This window comes from Xiphophorus couchianus, chromosome 5, assembly GCF_001444195.1.
Source record: "Xiphophorus couchianus chromosome 5, X_couchianus-1.0, whole genome shotgun sequence".
NCBI classification, from domain to species: domain Eukaryota; kingdom Metazoa; phylum Chordata; class Actinopteri; order Cyprinodontiformes; family Poeciliidae; genus Xiphophorus; species Xiphophorus couchianus.
Window position 1 is genome coordinate 20,960,134 of NC_040232.1, and position 17,018 is coordinate 20,977,151.

The 17,018-nt window shown below is 39.2% G+C and overlaps 1 protein-coding gene across 7 annotated transcripts in view; it reads right to left on the reverse strand.

The window, feature by feature from the left end:
* Window positions 1-16,476, reverse strand: part of adgrb1a (adhesion G protein-coupled receptor B1a) — a 176,973-nt gene extending 160,497 nt beyond the window's left edge. For all 7 annotated transcript variants that reach the window (XM_028016652.1, XM_028016656.1, XM_028016654.1 and 4 more), the window contains exon 1: window positions 15,888-16,476. The gene's annotated coding sequence lies outside the window, so the exon portion shown is untranslated. The remainder of the gene's footprint in view (window positions 1-15,887) is intronic.
* Window positions 16,477-17,018: the final 542 nt, after the last annotated feature.

Consider the following 17,018-nt stretch of genomic DNA (forward strand, 5'->3'; position numbering starts at 1 on the left):
TTTTTGACTTGATATGCTGATATGTCTGTATTCAATACTTTAGCAGTAACAAATGATTTTTGAAGTGAAAATGTTGCTTAATTCCTAGAAATATAATTTTTGGTTAAAATGCAATTTTTTGTCATTTATTAGATAGATAGATAGATAGATAGATAGATAGATAGATAGATAGATAGATAGATAGATCTTTATTGTCATTGTCACAAGAACAACGAAATTGAAAAAGTGCCATCAGTCGGTGCATATGCTTAAAAACAAAAAATAACTGTCTCACAATTCACACACAATGCAAGAAATAACAAATAACTGGTAAAAAAAAAAACACACACACAAAAAACAAAAACAAACAAAAAACTAATAAATAAGAACAGCCACATTCTCACATACATCATTCATGATGATTAATGGTTGTTTTTGATTGCATTTAATTTTGTTATTGCTATTGGGTAGAAACTGTCTCTGAGACGGTTGGTTCTTGTTCTGGTTGCTCTGTATCTTCTGCCTGAAGGCAGCAGTGTGAACAGAGAATGTCCAGGGTGAGAAGTGTCCTTTGTGATGTGTTGTGTTTTTCTTAGACAGCGGTCACTGTGCAGGTCCTCCAGTGAGGGGAGAGGGCAGCCAATGATTTTTTGCGCTGTATTCACAACCCTTTGGAGAGCTTTCCTTTGAGCCATAGTGCTGCTGTTATACCATACGCAGATACAGTAAGTCAGTATGCTCTCTATGGAGCACTTGTAGAAGGACACCAGCAGCTTCTCCTTGATGTTGTTCCTCCTAAGAACCCTTAGGAAGTACAGTCTTTGCTGGGCCATTTTTATCAGCTCGAAGGTGTTCATGTTCCATGTGAGGCCCTGCTCAATGTGGACCCCCAGGAAACGGAAATCAGCTACCCTCTCCACACATCAACACAAAAGAACAAAGGCAGACCAATCCAATGAGAGTCCAGATTCTTGTCTGAACTTTCCTCAAACATAAAATGTAGCACATAATTCATAAAGAGCACATAGAAACTTAGAAAGCTGATTATGATTATTTAGTTTTCTGAACCACATACATGGTGCTGTGTCTCTTTGTTGAAGTAAGAAAATCTGCGGTGTTCAGATCCTCATTGATTACCTCCTGACTTGAATGTTCCCCTGAGCTTCATAACTTTACTTTTTTTTTTTTTTACCTGGCAAATTTGTCCCTGAAACAGATGCTTCATCCAGCATGATTGTTTTGGCGATACAGAGCCAAGCCGATATGCAGCAGAGCCATACCCAGGACGCCTACAGACTGCAGCACACACACACTCACCCCTCTACGCCCACACACATGCACACGCACGCCCACAAGCAGGCACACACAGAGCGGTGTGCAGAAAAACAATTAGTTTTCAAAAAGCTTAAGAAACCAAAAACTAATCTCCTAAAAATTGCGTCAGCTAAAAAACTCTTGAAGTCGACCAATTATTATTATCAACCCCATCAGTTACGCTGAATACACAATTCACAGCAACCCTAATTCTGATATTTGCATAAAAAGCAAATGGAACAAGAGCTTCACTTTCATATTTGAAATATTTTGTTCACCTGGTTCAAAGCATGGAAATATTTTAGTTTCAAGGAAATATATTCTCCTGCTTTTCGTATGTGTTCATCTGCTTGTGCGTTAACATAAAGTGATGGTCAGCTTAAATTTGCAGTTTTTTATTCAGTCTTAAATACAATTTTGTTTATCTTTATCTTAAGACGCCAGCAAGAAAATTCCCTTACCTTTGTTTTTTGTGATATGCATCCATATTTCCAAAGCAGTGATGTGGACTCTTTCAATATTTTGGGGTTTGTGGTTGACACCTTTGGGTAAATGGTGAACAAAAGCAAATATTTATTTGTATTTATTTAAAGTTAAGCAGATCTTCAAGCTGAGAAGACCTGAGAGGAAAATGGGAACAAAGATGATCAGAGAGGAAGAGGACAAAGAGGAGGGGATAATCAAAAAGACAGGAGAAGAGGACCAGAGTGGAGAAGAACCATTTGTTAGAACGCAATCTGATAGAGAGGAAATAAAACCAGCCCAGAGAGGACAATAAATATGTAGATACAAAATGAAATATGAACACTTATTGCTTGAGAGAGAATATAAGGCGATGCATAAATTGCCTTCTTTGTGAACAATTTGTTTTCATCCATCATTAGCTCATCATGCAAGAGCAAAACAGCAAATTAACAAGTGCTTAAGTTGGCAAAATATGCTACGTTCAGTACCAGCTGTGATGTCCTCTAAGTGGAGGAAAAACAACATTATGGATGAAATGAAGTGGAGCACAGAGAGGTCACAAGTAAATGCTTCACTTAAGCAGAACTGTTGTACAACTCGGCTGACAACAGTGCGTTGGAAAGTCAGCACTTCACAACCACATGGCTTCTTTTTCAGGAAGACAAAAACTTTACAAAGACTTTCATAAGACAAATTGCCACCTGATGACTGTGGATCAATATTCGGAGGAAAGTCAAGCAGTTTTATAATGGTGGCATCTCAGATCTGACAGACATGTTTTTATGAGAGTTGGCTTGTCGGAAGTCAAACTAAATAAGGCAGGTATGAAACTGTACAGGAAATTAAGTCACTCCTTGTTAATTTCTGAATAGGAAGTTCAGGAAATACCATCTGAAAAGTAACCAGAATCTTCTTGGAAGCCTGGAAGCAGGTATCTGACTTGGGCTTTGTGGAACTGGACATACACAGAAAAATTGTCTGGTGACGAGAATTGACCGATATTTAGCTTGATCTCTCATGGCACCTTTAATGACTCTTAAAAAAAACATTTACTGATGACTAGTACTTTTTTTGGATGTTAAGTGAGGCATTTAAAAATTCTGACATGAATCTCCAAAAGTTTTTAAGTAGCCATCTCTTCCAACAGAAGGCATATTTCTTGTTAATCAGCTGGTTATGGATGACCAGAGCTAACAACGACTTTCTGTCAACCAGAAAGGAAACCCTCATAGGGAAAATGGTTCACACCCACTCAGAGAGGGTGAGGTTAATCCCAGTGTTATGGTGAAAATTTCATAGTTTCACATGTAGATTTCTAAATGTACTTCAAGCTTTAAACCAAACCAAATTAGAAGCATAAAAAATTAAGCCAAAACCAACTGAAATATGTAATTTTGGACTCTTCTAGATTTACAGGACGGTGTTTTTTTATGTCTCTCCTACTCTGTCTATTCTAACTAAACCATGTTCCAAATTATTATGCAAGTGATATTTTCTCAGATTTTCTTAAATGGTCAATGCAAATGATGGTCAGTATAATTTTCAAGTCATGAACAATTACAGTATAAATAAATTTTTACTAAACAAAGCTCCCCATGAGAACAGTATTTTTTTCCAAAATAAAAAACTCAAAATGCACTGTTCCAAATTATTATGCACAGCAGATTTATTAAATATTTTATGGATTATAAAGAAGTGCAAACGGTCATTCTTTGAATGTGCAGCATTAAGTGGTCACCTGCACTAACATCAAAAGCTATTTCAATCAAAGACATCTTAACAGACCGAGTTACAGGGGTGGCCGAATAGTAGTTTCATGCACCGCAAGCCTCTGGAGGATCCTCCACCTTGAGGTTCCAGAGGCACCAGCAGCTTCAAATAACTGTTTGCTGCTTTGTAAAGACATTTTAACAGCTGCTCTCTTAATCCGATGAATTTGTCTAACAGAAACCTTCCTCATTATGCCTTTATCTGTACAAACCCATTTTTGTTCTGAATCAGCCACAAATCTCTTCACAGTACGATATCGCTTCAGTTTTCATTAAATATCTAATGTTTTCATACCTTGTATTACGGCACTACATTATCTGATGATTTTCGTCAGCAGAGAGATCTTTTCTCTTTTCCATATTGCTAGGAACCCGTGACCTGCTTAATAATGTGGAACATCCTTCTTAAGTTGATTTCCTTTAATTGAGCTCACCAGACAAACTAATCAACCAGCTCTCTGAAATTAATTATAGTGGTTCAAAGAGCCCTGACACACAATACCATCTATAAATTCAATAGCACAAAAAAGTTTTTTATCTTTATGACACTTAAATCCAATTTGCATAATAATTTGGAACACGGTGTACAGGCATATGGACAATTATGGGCAATTGATTTTGTTGAGTAATTTCCAGTTTTATGACAGCCACTGGCTCTCCACCCACTAAGGAGTTGGTGTCAGTGTTATCAGGTTTTGATAACAGCAAAACTCTTGAGTGTAGAGGTAGTTACTGAGAAGCAAGACACAAAGCATTAGCAAAAATGAAACCGGCTAAATGACAGAAATGTCAAAAGCTATTTAGAAGTTTATTTTCTTCAGAGGCATGCCGGCCGTTTGTTCCAGCTGCTTTGATAGGAGAAAGTAAGACTGAATACATGAAGCAGCAAAATTTATATATTGAATAATTTTCAGCTGTGAACCTTTGACAATCGTTTAACATGTTGAATTTTTTAAATATTGGCAATCTTTTGGAAATGTCAGCGAGAAAGTAAGGACCTACATTCTTTAAGAAATACACACAAATAATACTGTTTTGTCAATGAAGCTAACCTTGCTAATCATATATACGTATATATACAGTATATATATATCTATCTATCTATATATATATATATATCTATATATATATATATATATATATATATATGTATATATATATATATATATATATATATATATACAGTATATATATATCTATATATCAACCCATTCTCACTTCCAACTCGTCATATATTAACGCATGGGACGGTCTGTCCTCGTCACATATTGACGCACAGGGTACCCCTTTCGCGTCAATATGTGACGCGAGGTGTTTTACCCTATGCCTTACCGTAATTGTTGCCCTAATCCTAACCAAATCGTCGGGTTTTGAAGTGTCGGCTGCTGTTGCGAGAACCTTTCGCATCAATAATCCACGTAAAACATGTGACCTACCCAAATCGTCAACATGTGACGCTGAAGGACCCTGCCCAAGTCGTCAGCTATTGACGCGAAAGGGGTACCCTGTGCATTAATATGTGACGCATGGTCAGAAATCGTCCCAACTCGTCAATATATGACGAGTCGGGAGTGAGAATGTGTTGTATATATATATGAGAAAAGACAGATTAGTCAACTCCAAATCAAGTTGTCTTTGTTTGAACATGTTTTCTGTATTTAACCCTCTTGTGGTCTTAAAGAGATGGGGTTGATTAGACCCCACAAGTTTTTTATTCTGTGTGCGGTCCAGTGGGGTCGCACTGACCCCATTTGTGACTTTACCAGGTACATATGGTACCTGGTAAAAGAAATAACCGTCACTTTCTGTTATTCCAGAAAGTGACCGTCTGACGGGACAACCTCCTTCGCTTCCCTGCTGTGACATTTTCTGCACTTTTCCTGAGTGTCGTGTTAAAACCACGGGAGGGTTAAGTCTACTGAAATGACAGTTTACAGAAATAACTTTTCAACAGGTCAAAGATAGAAGCCGGAGATCAGGTGCATTTCCATTTACCTCAAACATGTAGGAAAAGGAACATAATGATTTCCACTCTCCCTTAAAGCCCCAAAACTTCAGTAAATTGAATGTTTCCGACTTTCTGACCCTGAAATTATAGAATGCCAGAATCTCTCAGACAGGAATTGCAGCAATGAATTTTCAAGTGGGGAACAAATAATTATTTATCTACATTTTTGTCCGACACGATTTCAGGATTGGCCATAATGCATTAGTAGATAGAATTAAGTGAGTGTGAAACATCAACACAAAGAACAAGCTCTGTGGTGAGACAGAGCCCACATCTGGTGGAGTATGCGGTTCAATAGGGAGAGTGGTAATAACCCTGATTAGTTCCAGTGTTGATGGCTTCTTATAGAGCTTCCAGGGGAGAGCTGAATAGAGATGGAAATCAGGGCTCAGCCACGGATGATTATCCAGACACTCCAGATCAAAGATTTCCCCTGGACTCATCATAGCAGAGCAAGAATAGATCATTTTACCCTGCACTATGAAACTACCTGTGCTTTATTGGGATACTTCTGAAGGAAGCAGCAGAACTGTTCCAATTTAAACAAACAAGTATCAAATAGAACAGCATGCATCTGCGTGTGTAGCAACTGCTGTGCATATGGTCATCAATTTATGCAGCCATAATAACTCACAGAATGTTCCTAGAAATGCTTCATAGACCATCCATGTCCCTATGGCTACTGAAGAAATCAGCAAAGTGCCAGGAGAATAAAACTACAGCAATGACACCATAATGTGTTGATGATAAGTGACACTTTCAGCCAAAAAGAGGGTCACGCCACCACTGAGAAAGCTGTGGAGGAAGCAGAGAGAACCATCTGTGAATTCACAAGCTAGGTGTGTGTGTACAGTATGTGTATGTGGAGGAGACGGCGTGAACATGCCCACGTGCTTTTGGCTCATTTCTGTGGCATTTCAACAGCCAACAACGAGTCACAGGAGAGGCACTGATGTGGTGCTGGAGAAAAGTTCTGCTTCTTTTAGCTCACGCTAAATGTTCATATTATGGTCAACTTTTGTGTTCTAAGTTAATGTAGTTACTTCCGTTAGGGGAATATGACACCATGTAATGATGCTGCACTGCATTCCCAGAAAAGAAGAGACAAAATTAAGCTATATTTGATCACTGTACTGTACAGGTTTCCTTTTCCCAAAAAGAGCACAGTGCTTTACTCTGCTCAAAATTTTACAGGTTTACATTTTCCCACTCACTCACTCACTCACTCACTCACTCACTCACTCACTCACTCACTCACTCACTCACTCACTCACTCACTCAGATCCAAATGACAGTAAGTATTATAATACTTCCTCAAAATCAAATAAATATGGCGAACTACACTCACTGGCCACATTTTTAGGTACAACTTTCTTGGCTTCACACCTGCCTTGATTCCTTGTGGCATCTCTAACAACACAAGTTGTGTGAAATGGTCCTCGTTGATTTTAAATCATATTGGCATGACAGATTGCTGCATATTTGTTGCTGAATTCTGACCCTACCATCTGAATGTTGGAGCTGAAATACAGACTCGTGAAACCAAGAAACATTTTTACAATCTGTTATTGTCTCATTCTGGTGAGCCTGTGTGAACTGTCGTTTCCTGTTTTTCGCTAACAGGAGTAGCATCTGGGGATTAACAAACAGTCTCTTTGCGAAATCTGGGCTAGATAATTCTGAACAAGGAAGGCTCAAAATTCAGTCCAGATCAGCTGAAAATAATAGCTTCAGTTAACCCTGAATTATGTTTACCTCAAATGACGTATATAAATCATTAGCAGATCCTCCAGATATTGATTCACCATGGTAACTGCAGAAAAAGAAGTTATGACACAGCAATGGCCTTGTTTGAGTTTTTCAAGAATATGTGTTTGCATATTCAATAAGAAATACATACGTCAAGAGCAGAAAGAGATTCTACTTGGAAGAAAACCAGTTGACTTAAATCTGAAGCTTACAAAGCATTTATGAACCATAATTAGTATGGTGTCTTTATCACATAACATAAATGAACAGTGACACCATAAACATATTTCAAGTGACTCATAACCCCTTTGTAATCTACTGCAGCAGCTCTCTGAGTTATCTTTTATCCTGAAGCATCTGAACCCTTCACAAAATGAGTTAAACAGTTTGGTAATCCCAGTCTCAGGCTGCCTATTCTCCTCTGACCTCTGACCTCAACAAGGAATTTCCATCTATTAAGCTGCCGCTCACCAGGAAGTGCCGGTGAGGCACCAACACGATGCCACATTTAAACCCTTTTGTCCTCTGTTCGGATGCTCGGTTTGCTCTGTCCACTTGGAGTTGCTTTTATCATACTTTGTTTTTTTTTAAATCCAATCAAATTGTCTGAGATCATTCCTCATCAACATAAAATACAATTTTTATGCCAGGTTTTCCCTCTAGTTTACATTTTTAGTGTAAGTGATTTATAATGACACTATAATGTTTTCAGAGCAATGTCTTGTCCAACATCTGGACCAACAAAAACAAAATAATTATTATCATTACAGGAAAAGCTTTAAAATATGTGAATGGCTTTTAGACCATTTTCTATGTTTCTGTGCACGTTGTAAATGGTTGGGTTAAATATGGTATTCAATTTTACTTGTGAAGAATTTTTTTCTGTAATTGCACATCTCTGTACCAGATATATTTTATTACAGCGGTTTTTATCGTCGGAGGCTGAGTAGAGCAGGATATGTATTTGTCATTTCCAGTCATAAAGAAACAAACCAAAAACGTCAGCTTGTTATGTGCCGTTTGATATTTTCACCTTCAGGCTTTTCTCTGCTTCCTGTGTAAGTCACAATGGATAAACACACCTGCTACATAAAATTTGAAATAAAGGTCCAGCTGCCGTAAAAATAATAATAAGGGCGTGCCATGGTGGCGTAGGGGTTAGCGCGACCCGTATTTGGAGGCCTTCAGTCCTCGACGCAGCCGTCGCGGGTTCGACTCCTGGACCCGACGACATTTGCCGCATGTCTTCCCCCCTCTCCTTCCCTGTTTCCTGTCAGCCCACTGTCATATAAGGGACACTAGAGCCCACAAAAGACCCCCTGGAGGGGTAAAAAAAAATAATAATAATAATAATACTAATACTAATAATAATAATAAAAACACAATGCAACTGTAATGACTCCAACAGAAAAGGGTGTTCAAAAATGGGTTTTGCTCTTTCATGCATCACATATTGTGCAGTGTTAAAAACAGATCTGGAGTCAGGATGGCTTCTCTCATCACACTGAGGTGTGAAGGTGTTTCCTCTACTTCACTCTGAGAATGTGCTAACATGGAGTCAAAAATAGCAGAAAAGAGAACCCTGTTAATTAAAGACCCTGATTCACAGACACTCACCTTAGATGCTACCATACTATTACTGCTAGCACTCAGGGGTTCCAGAAATATGAGGCTGCACCCAGAGGTCAGATGAAATCCTTTCCCTGCCTAAAACCAACAGACACAGAGTGCAGCGCTGCAGACTCTATTACCACACTGACAAAAGCTCATTCTTCTGGATGTATGAGCAGCGTGTGTTTCTGGCAGGAGGTGCTAAAAGTCACCTGAAGGCTGCAGCTCCTGGCTGAGCAGCTTTATTTTCAGAACAGACTAAATGTCTAAACGGCGTAAAGCTTAAAAATGGAATCTCACATCAAAGATCTGCTCAGGAAGGGACGGAGCCACAGCAGGATGCCGCAAGTCATCTCACAAGAAATCAAATAAAGCTCAATAAGATTTAGATGTTTGGTTTCTCCTGTAGTTTTATTTAAACCAGGAAAAATATGAAAATGAGAAATCATAGGGAGATGCAAAGATTAAGGCTGTAAAAAATATGGAGACAGTTTCAGGATGGCCTTATAAAGAAATGTCAGGTAGTGAATTGATCCTGCCATAAAAACACATGACCAACCATCCTTGGCATACAAATCAGAGCCAAGTGTCATCATTTTTCAGCTGCTGTCTAATCCAGTGAGAGGTTTTGTCTGAAGATTCTGAAGATATGTGAAAATATATATTTTTTTCCATTTCACACAAACAAAATAGAATAATCACGCATACTGACAGGTTTCTTAACAAAATGCATAAGTAAGAAACCACATGACTTATTTTGTCTTGCAATATTAAACTTTGGTACATATATTAAAACATATATAAAATTACTGCTACCTGAAACCAATATTTACTTGCTGCCATTAACAATGTGTGGAGATCTTATGTTGTTAAAATGCCATGATACATCTTGCAAAAGTGAACTCTCATAAATTGCTTAGAGTCATTGTCAAGACATCTGATAAGATTACATTAACATCATAACCCTCAGATATGAAGGTGCATCCTCTTAAGTTTGAGATGTCTATGTTTTTCAGAATTAGTTTTTGATTTACAGCTATGTTGACATAGCACACTAATTAATGAATGTGAACCCAGTGTTGTACATTGGATCATCTCTCAACATTGTTATATCCTTAGCTAACATGCAAATCTGGACTTGACCAAAATAACACAGTAAGTGGTGTCTAGCCTTACATCTACACATGGGATCAGGTTTAGTAACACAAACATGCACAAGCAGATTTCTTCTGATATTCTGGTAGTCATAACTCTTCTTAGCTCAGACTGGTCAGTAGTGTGGAGTCATCTGGAGTCCCTGAGGAGATGAGAAGGAATCATGAATGCAGAGTGGGATCAAAGGGAAGTTTAGACCATCTCTTCTCTTGATCTTAAAGGGAAAGGATCATATTCCATCTCCAACATCTCTCTGCTTCCTAACTGTACGGCCAAGTGAGCTGGATTAGCAGAGTTTTTGATGGTGTCATCAGGAAATGTTACTGTAGAATATCATATCTGCTGCCTGGATGTTGAGCTGTCATGACAGTCAGACAGCAACAGCGTCTTCAGTCAGAGGCTTCTTCTGATCCATTGCAAGACAAACTGCTGCAGAAGATCCTTCCTGCCCACAGTATCACCATCCGCAATGACTCTTTGAAGAGACTTGAATGATATGAATTGACATTTAATTTCCCTTTCATATAAAGTCTATTTGAACTGAATTGATCAGTGAAGTCAACAGTCAAATATGCCCATACACCAGCGGTTGTTCGCAATTTTGCTGCGGGCCGGGGGGCGTGTCGTAAGTATCGAGTCCGATGCTGTTGTTCCGGGGGGGGGGGGGCAGTACTCCGATGTTGTTTTGTTACTCATTCTGCTGCAAGTTGGCACAATTTTGCTCAAGACGTAACCGGTAAAATCCGGTTTAGGATTTTCAAAATAAAAATCCGGAAGAAGTTCATTATTTCTTGCACGGCCCGGTACCAATTGGTCCGCGGACCGGTGGTTGGGGACCACTGCCTTACACTAAATATTTATTAATAAATGTATACCTGATGTAACACAGCTGGTAGTTTCCCTCTACAACTTAACATAGTTGTAAACCATCAGACGTACTGTATATCTGAAGTGTGGCCTTGGCAAATTAAGAGGTTTGTGATCTAAGCTCTAACAGTGTTTGGTTTCTGAAAAAGCAATAAGGTCATTTTTGTTTCAGAAGAACAATGCAAAGTAATAAGTATTACAGTTTAACCTAAAGGAAATCAATCCAGCCTTGATGCTAGAGCAGAGAATAAAACACGATCTGTTCCAAAGGGTCATGTTCTACATTGTTTAGTCTACACAACATTTGCATTTTTATGCTCATAAACACCTCTGACAAGCAGGCAGTCTTCTTTGTTCCTGCCCTGATGCTCTGATTGCTGTTGTTTCCATATAAAATAGCTGACACGGAGCTCTCCTTTTCTACCTTAGCAACAGAACTGATGAAGTGATCAGACGCTGCTGGCTCTCACAAGACGACGGTCACAGCTTCCACTCATGAATGAGCTGCAATACATAGAGAGAATAATTGTGGAACTTCAGTTTTTAGAATTCGTATTTTTCTTGCAACTTAGCGGGGGTTTGTTCATGACGACCAACTACCCAATAGAACCTCATGATAGTTTGTGACGTTTGCACTTGCTGCAGCACCAGTCCAGCCAGGTTGGAAATTACGCTGGATTTTCTGTTAAATAAACTTACATGTTCATGTTTTTTTTTTTTTTTTTTGCCAGTTGTTTGTTGATTCTTGCGTTGTGTGTGAATTGTGAGACAGTAATTTTTTGTTTTTGGGCATGTGCACCGACTGATGGCACCCTTTGAATTTCGTTGTCCTTGTGACAATGACAATAAAGATTTATCTTATCTTATCTTATCTTATCTTATGACATTCAGTACGTTTGATACTTGAAACCACTTTAGTCAGTACTTGTTAAATGTTGCGGTAAAACATTTGTAACTGTAAAATCAGAGTTCCTGATTCTGTTCCCACACGGCCAAGCCTCATTAAGTACCCTCCCAAGCCTCTCATTTTGTCCCTAATTAGGGAAACAAATAGTTTTACTGGATCTGGTGGACCTCCAGGTCCCTTCAGGCAAAAAAAGAAAAATAATTTCCCACATTACTGCTGACAGGCCAGTGGGACACAGAATCACAGTAGGTTTTCATTTTAATGTCCCTGTGTTTGGGAGTGTATGAATAACCTGTCCAGTAAGACTGATTGCTGGCCATTTACTCCAAAGCATGATGGGGAAGGCAGTTTTTAGAGTTCAAGGGCCTCCTAGACGCACATCTTCTGAGTCTTGTATGCTCTCTCTATCCCTCCTTTAATCCATCTTTGATCGTCTCACTGACTGTCTCCTTGTCGCACGTCCATTCATTCATCTCCCTCCTTTTCAATGATGCCCCCTGTTTCCCTTCACTGTCTCATACTGGTCCCTCTGATGTTACAAATTCAAATATGAGTGTCTTTGACGGCTCGCAGCCTTGGACAGTGTGGCCTTGTTTGAAAAGAGAGTGATCAGAGGATGGGAAGACAGAGGGGGGGCGAGCGAGGCGACAGCACGGGTATTTTCCGAAGCTGCGGGAGGATGTGGATGCAGAAACAAAAGAGGACATCTAGGTTAAAAAAAACATGCATGAATGCCTCTGAAAAGGCCAGTGTTGCGTTGCTGGCTTGTCTCATCCCTGCGCCTCGGAGCCAGCAGTGCCTGTCAGGGCTCCACTGTTGACTTCCCTTCGCTTATCTCTTCTCTTTCTGGAGATAAAACAGTTGACTGCTAACATGCAGTACCTGTACCGAGGGAAGCCAGGGTGATGCTTGTCATACCCTAAACCTGGCTCTGTCCCAGAAATGCTTGTGACTTTAAAACATCTGACAAGTCCTGCATATTGGGTTCTCCTCGGAGCTTTATCATTGGCCTGATGTGGACATAATGGCGCTGTGACAAAAAGTTCCATATAACACTTTTATGCTTAATATTGCTTCAATCACTGGATCATCTGGATCGTCGCTAGGCTGAGGTTTCAAACCAGAACTCCTTCAATCTAATCATTCATCCTTTTTAAATCCCTTTCAATGACATTTCAGGAAAAAATGAGTTTTTCCAACCTGCATGAAGCATAAGAGCAGACAGGGAATAAAGAAATGATCTAGTCTTTAAAAATCCCCATTTATTTTCTCAAAAGATAGCATCATGCAGTCACAATAAACAAATTATATATTTCTATAGCTGCCTGTTTGACAACATGTCATTTAGTGAGTGCTTCAGAAATGCCAAGGAAAAGAAGTATTCCGGGTGAGAAAAAGATTAAATCATCTTCCATTTAAACTGTGTTCTCTGTTCTTCAGGAGTGTGAATTGTAAACTGTTTGGCTGGAGGTTTGTTGCTGTCTTACTATCAAGCATCAGCAGCTAGATGGCTTCTAAAATAATAATAATAATAATAATAAAAACATTCAATGTTGCTTTACTGACATTCTGTCCTAGAAAAGAGTTTAATTTTCCAACAAGATAATAAAAATCTTAATAGAATATTTTTCTTTCTTAAACACAAATTTTCATTTGGCACAAAATTCGTCATTATGTGTTTTATAAAAGCACATAATGTTTGTACATTTATAAGTACCAAAGATTTAAAAATTAAAAGCATCATACCATTTTAAAAGTTTAAAGTGGTGCCACAGAACAGTGGAGCCAGACTAAACAGATTTTTTTGATAGTAGTAGTGCTGCACTACCCACTCTCCCCCCACCTGTTGCTGCACACTGCTGGTCAGCAGGCTTACAGAAGGCCACTACAATTCCTTGTTTTAATGTAACACAAACTGGGAAAGAGCATCCAGCACTCTCACTACAGTAACAATATTTAATAGAATGTCTATAAGGAGCAGAATGTGGTGTCATCTTGCTAAAGGGCAAGTAGTATCTGTTTATTTAATGTGCCAGAGTCTTTATAACCAGCAAATATATTATCAACTTATAATATACAATGACATTTAGCAAATATTTATTCTATGGTTAAATCTAAGGACAAAAAAACTCTTCATATAATGTAATTATATGAAACACAATTATAACTCCATCAGTAAGTACGCTGTGCTGTTTTAGCTGCAGTAACACATTTCTTTCCTGCTTTAAGAAAGATCATTTAGATCATGTGGTAACTAAGACTGTTCATGGATATCTGAGAGATGCATCAGCTGTGAATAATACCAATAATAACAAAATTCACCAAGAAAGCCATTGGCACAATTTCTTCCGATATGAGGCTAATTTAGTCATTCATTTTCTTTGAATAACAAGCTCCAACTGGAGGTTTTAATGAGTTTCAAACCAGAACTCCATTAATCCATCTTCAACAGAAGGTTTATGCAATGTCAAAACAGAAAGTCAAAAAACATTTGCATGGACCTTAAAAACTAAGCCCAGTTTCTGAATCTGTATTTTAAGATCGCATTCTCACGTTAGAGCCAACTGAAAGGGGTTAATGCCGATTGGTCAGAAATCTCAGCTCTGAGGCCATACAGCTTTATTTATTCAACAGTCACCTCCTCAGACTGCAACGCACTGGAGCTGGAGCTTTAAATGAGCAGATGAAAGAATGGATGTTCTATAGCGCCCCCAACAGTCTGAGCTAGCCATATTAAAAGGGTTAGAAGATCAAATATTGACTTTGCTTTCCAATGTCAAATGAAGAGGAATTATCAGTTCTTATTAGACTGATATGAATTCCAATATCTGCAATGTTTCCAAACTTGCCTCTTCTGCTAGCCCCGAGTGCCACAGCTTGGGCAGGCTAAGAAGTCCTACTCCAGCTCCAGGAGACTCCAGGGAGGCTCACCGAAGCAGAAGAAGACTGTGAATGTGAATGACAACTCATTTAGAGACGATGAGGTCTCCTGAGAGGTAGGGCCATCAGCTGGAGACAGGCGGTGTGCCACAGCCTCTTAATCCGTCTCCTCCACTGCAAAGACTCAGGTTTCCCCCATGAGCATCACCGGAGGCATGATTTCTGCGTCTGTTCATCAAGTATTACCAAGACATGACTTCAGCACATTTCAGCTGTGTTCCTGCAGATCCAGATCCTGTTTCCAGGATGTTTGAAAGTGGATCCAAGCCACCTGGAAGCTGCAGATGGAGAAATCTGAGGAGTTGACCCGCAGCTCTCCTGATTTACGTCTTTGTTTGTTTATACAAATAAATGAAAACATGTTAGGAAATAATTTTAAAGTGTAGATAAATATATAAGGAATCCAGGAGAGATGCACTGAGCTTCCTCCGGACCCACACCGCTGTTCTTTTCAGAATAATCCAAACGATCGGTAAACAATCGATTATATGTTGGTTGAATATGCATGAGAAAAGCTGGTTATAGTCCAGCATTTTATTTTAAAGTAATCACATTCTCAAGAAAACTATGAGCAATTTAAGTGAATGGGAAAATAACGTGTAAGAGAGCCATTTATGTTGTGCCCAGCGAGCGAGTTCATAGTTAAGCTCACTTCTTCTCTGTTTTACTGAAGGACACTGTTGCTCTTACGTATTTACCTTCAGCAGAAAAACATAGAATGGCTCAGCTGTCTTGGTTCTGAGCAGGGTTGGGTTAGGGCGACACCGCATCCCCGGAGAGCCGCGCCGCGCTGCGTCGCCGCGTCCCCGCGGACAGACGATGCCCTGAGCCACCCTGAGCCTCAAAGCGACTGGGCGTGTGAGCTTTGGGAATCACTCGGATGCCTCCTGGTCTGGCTCCAGGAACACCAAGTTGTTGAATAAACGACAGCTCACATATTTTAATACTTGACCTTTTTGTGGTATTTTCTGCCCTTTAGCCAGGTATGAATTTCCCAAAACAACAAGGGCAACGCGTCCCAAAATGTTGCCACAGAAAACTTTGAGATGACCGGACCAGTTCGTAACACATCGGTAACAGAGAACTGGACGAAATAATACGAATAATAAAACAAAGAATTTACCTTGAGTAAATTACCACTCCGCCGAAGCATGGCAGTGGTCAGCGGTCGGTGTGTTCGGAGTGTTCAACAATTCCAGAAGGGGTAAGTCCTGCCATAAGTCCACCAAACGCGTTTTAATTCTGATAAATCTCGCCTCACCCTAAGCTAAATAAGTACGACGCTTCGGGGACAAAGAGGACAGAGAAACTGTCAGGAGTTCAGGTTCTCTGTTTGATGCGCTCCCAGTGCGTAAAACGCATTCAGCTTGTATTCTCCCTGTTTGATTCCCCCACTGCTTCAAAATCAAACTCTTCACTTCGGACAGAAATATCCTTATTGCACATTAGTTCGTCTTCTTCTATGTCTTGTTTTATTTGTTCGCTGTTTGTTTTTAATCCTTAAAGCCTATTTGTCTGGAAAAAGTTAGGCGATCTTTGAAATTGGAAATCCTCTCCGCACGCACGCCTCACTCTCCCCCAGGTGAATGTGAGAGCTGCGACAGAGCCGCAGATCTAAGGGAAGCTCGCGCACGTCTCTGGAACTGCCGTCTCCAGCTCGCGGCTCTGGAGCGTCCTTGTCCGTCCGTGTGTCCGCGCGGCGACAGCCAAATTCCTTATTTGGAAGCCCGGGGCTCGCGCTGGTATCAAGAGAGCCAAATTACACCACAATAACTTCCAGGCAGATCTTTCAAAATAAATACATGGTTTAATAAAGCAGGAGGGGGAACCCTTTGAGTAAGCCTTGGGAAAGAGTCAGTATGCAATAAATACACTAATTATTCAGACTCTTTCTAGAATACTTGAACAATTAAAAAAAAAAAAAACTTTTTACCCTCTTAAATTATATATTTTTCTATATGAATAAACAGGGTTATGAAAGTATATATATATATATATATATATATATATATATATATATAAGTATACTCTGTAGAAACACAAATTCTTATCAAGTATTTTTGTCTATTCTACTGCAAATATTTTAGTACACTTGAAATAAGGCAAAACTTCATTTTCACCTATGTACAGAGGTAAATAATTCCTTAATATTGATACAGTACTACCAGTTCTACTGGAAATAAAGAAAGAGAATTAATAAACAAAAGTAGTAAAGAAATAAACAAAGAAAAAAAGAAATAAAGAACAAATGAAA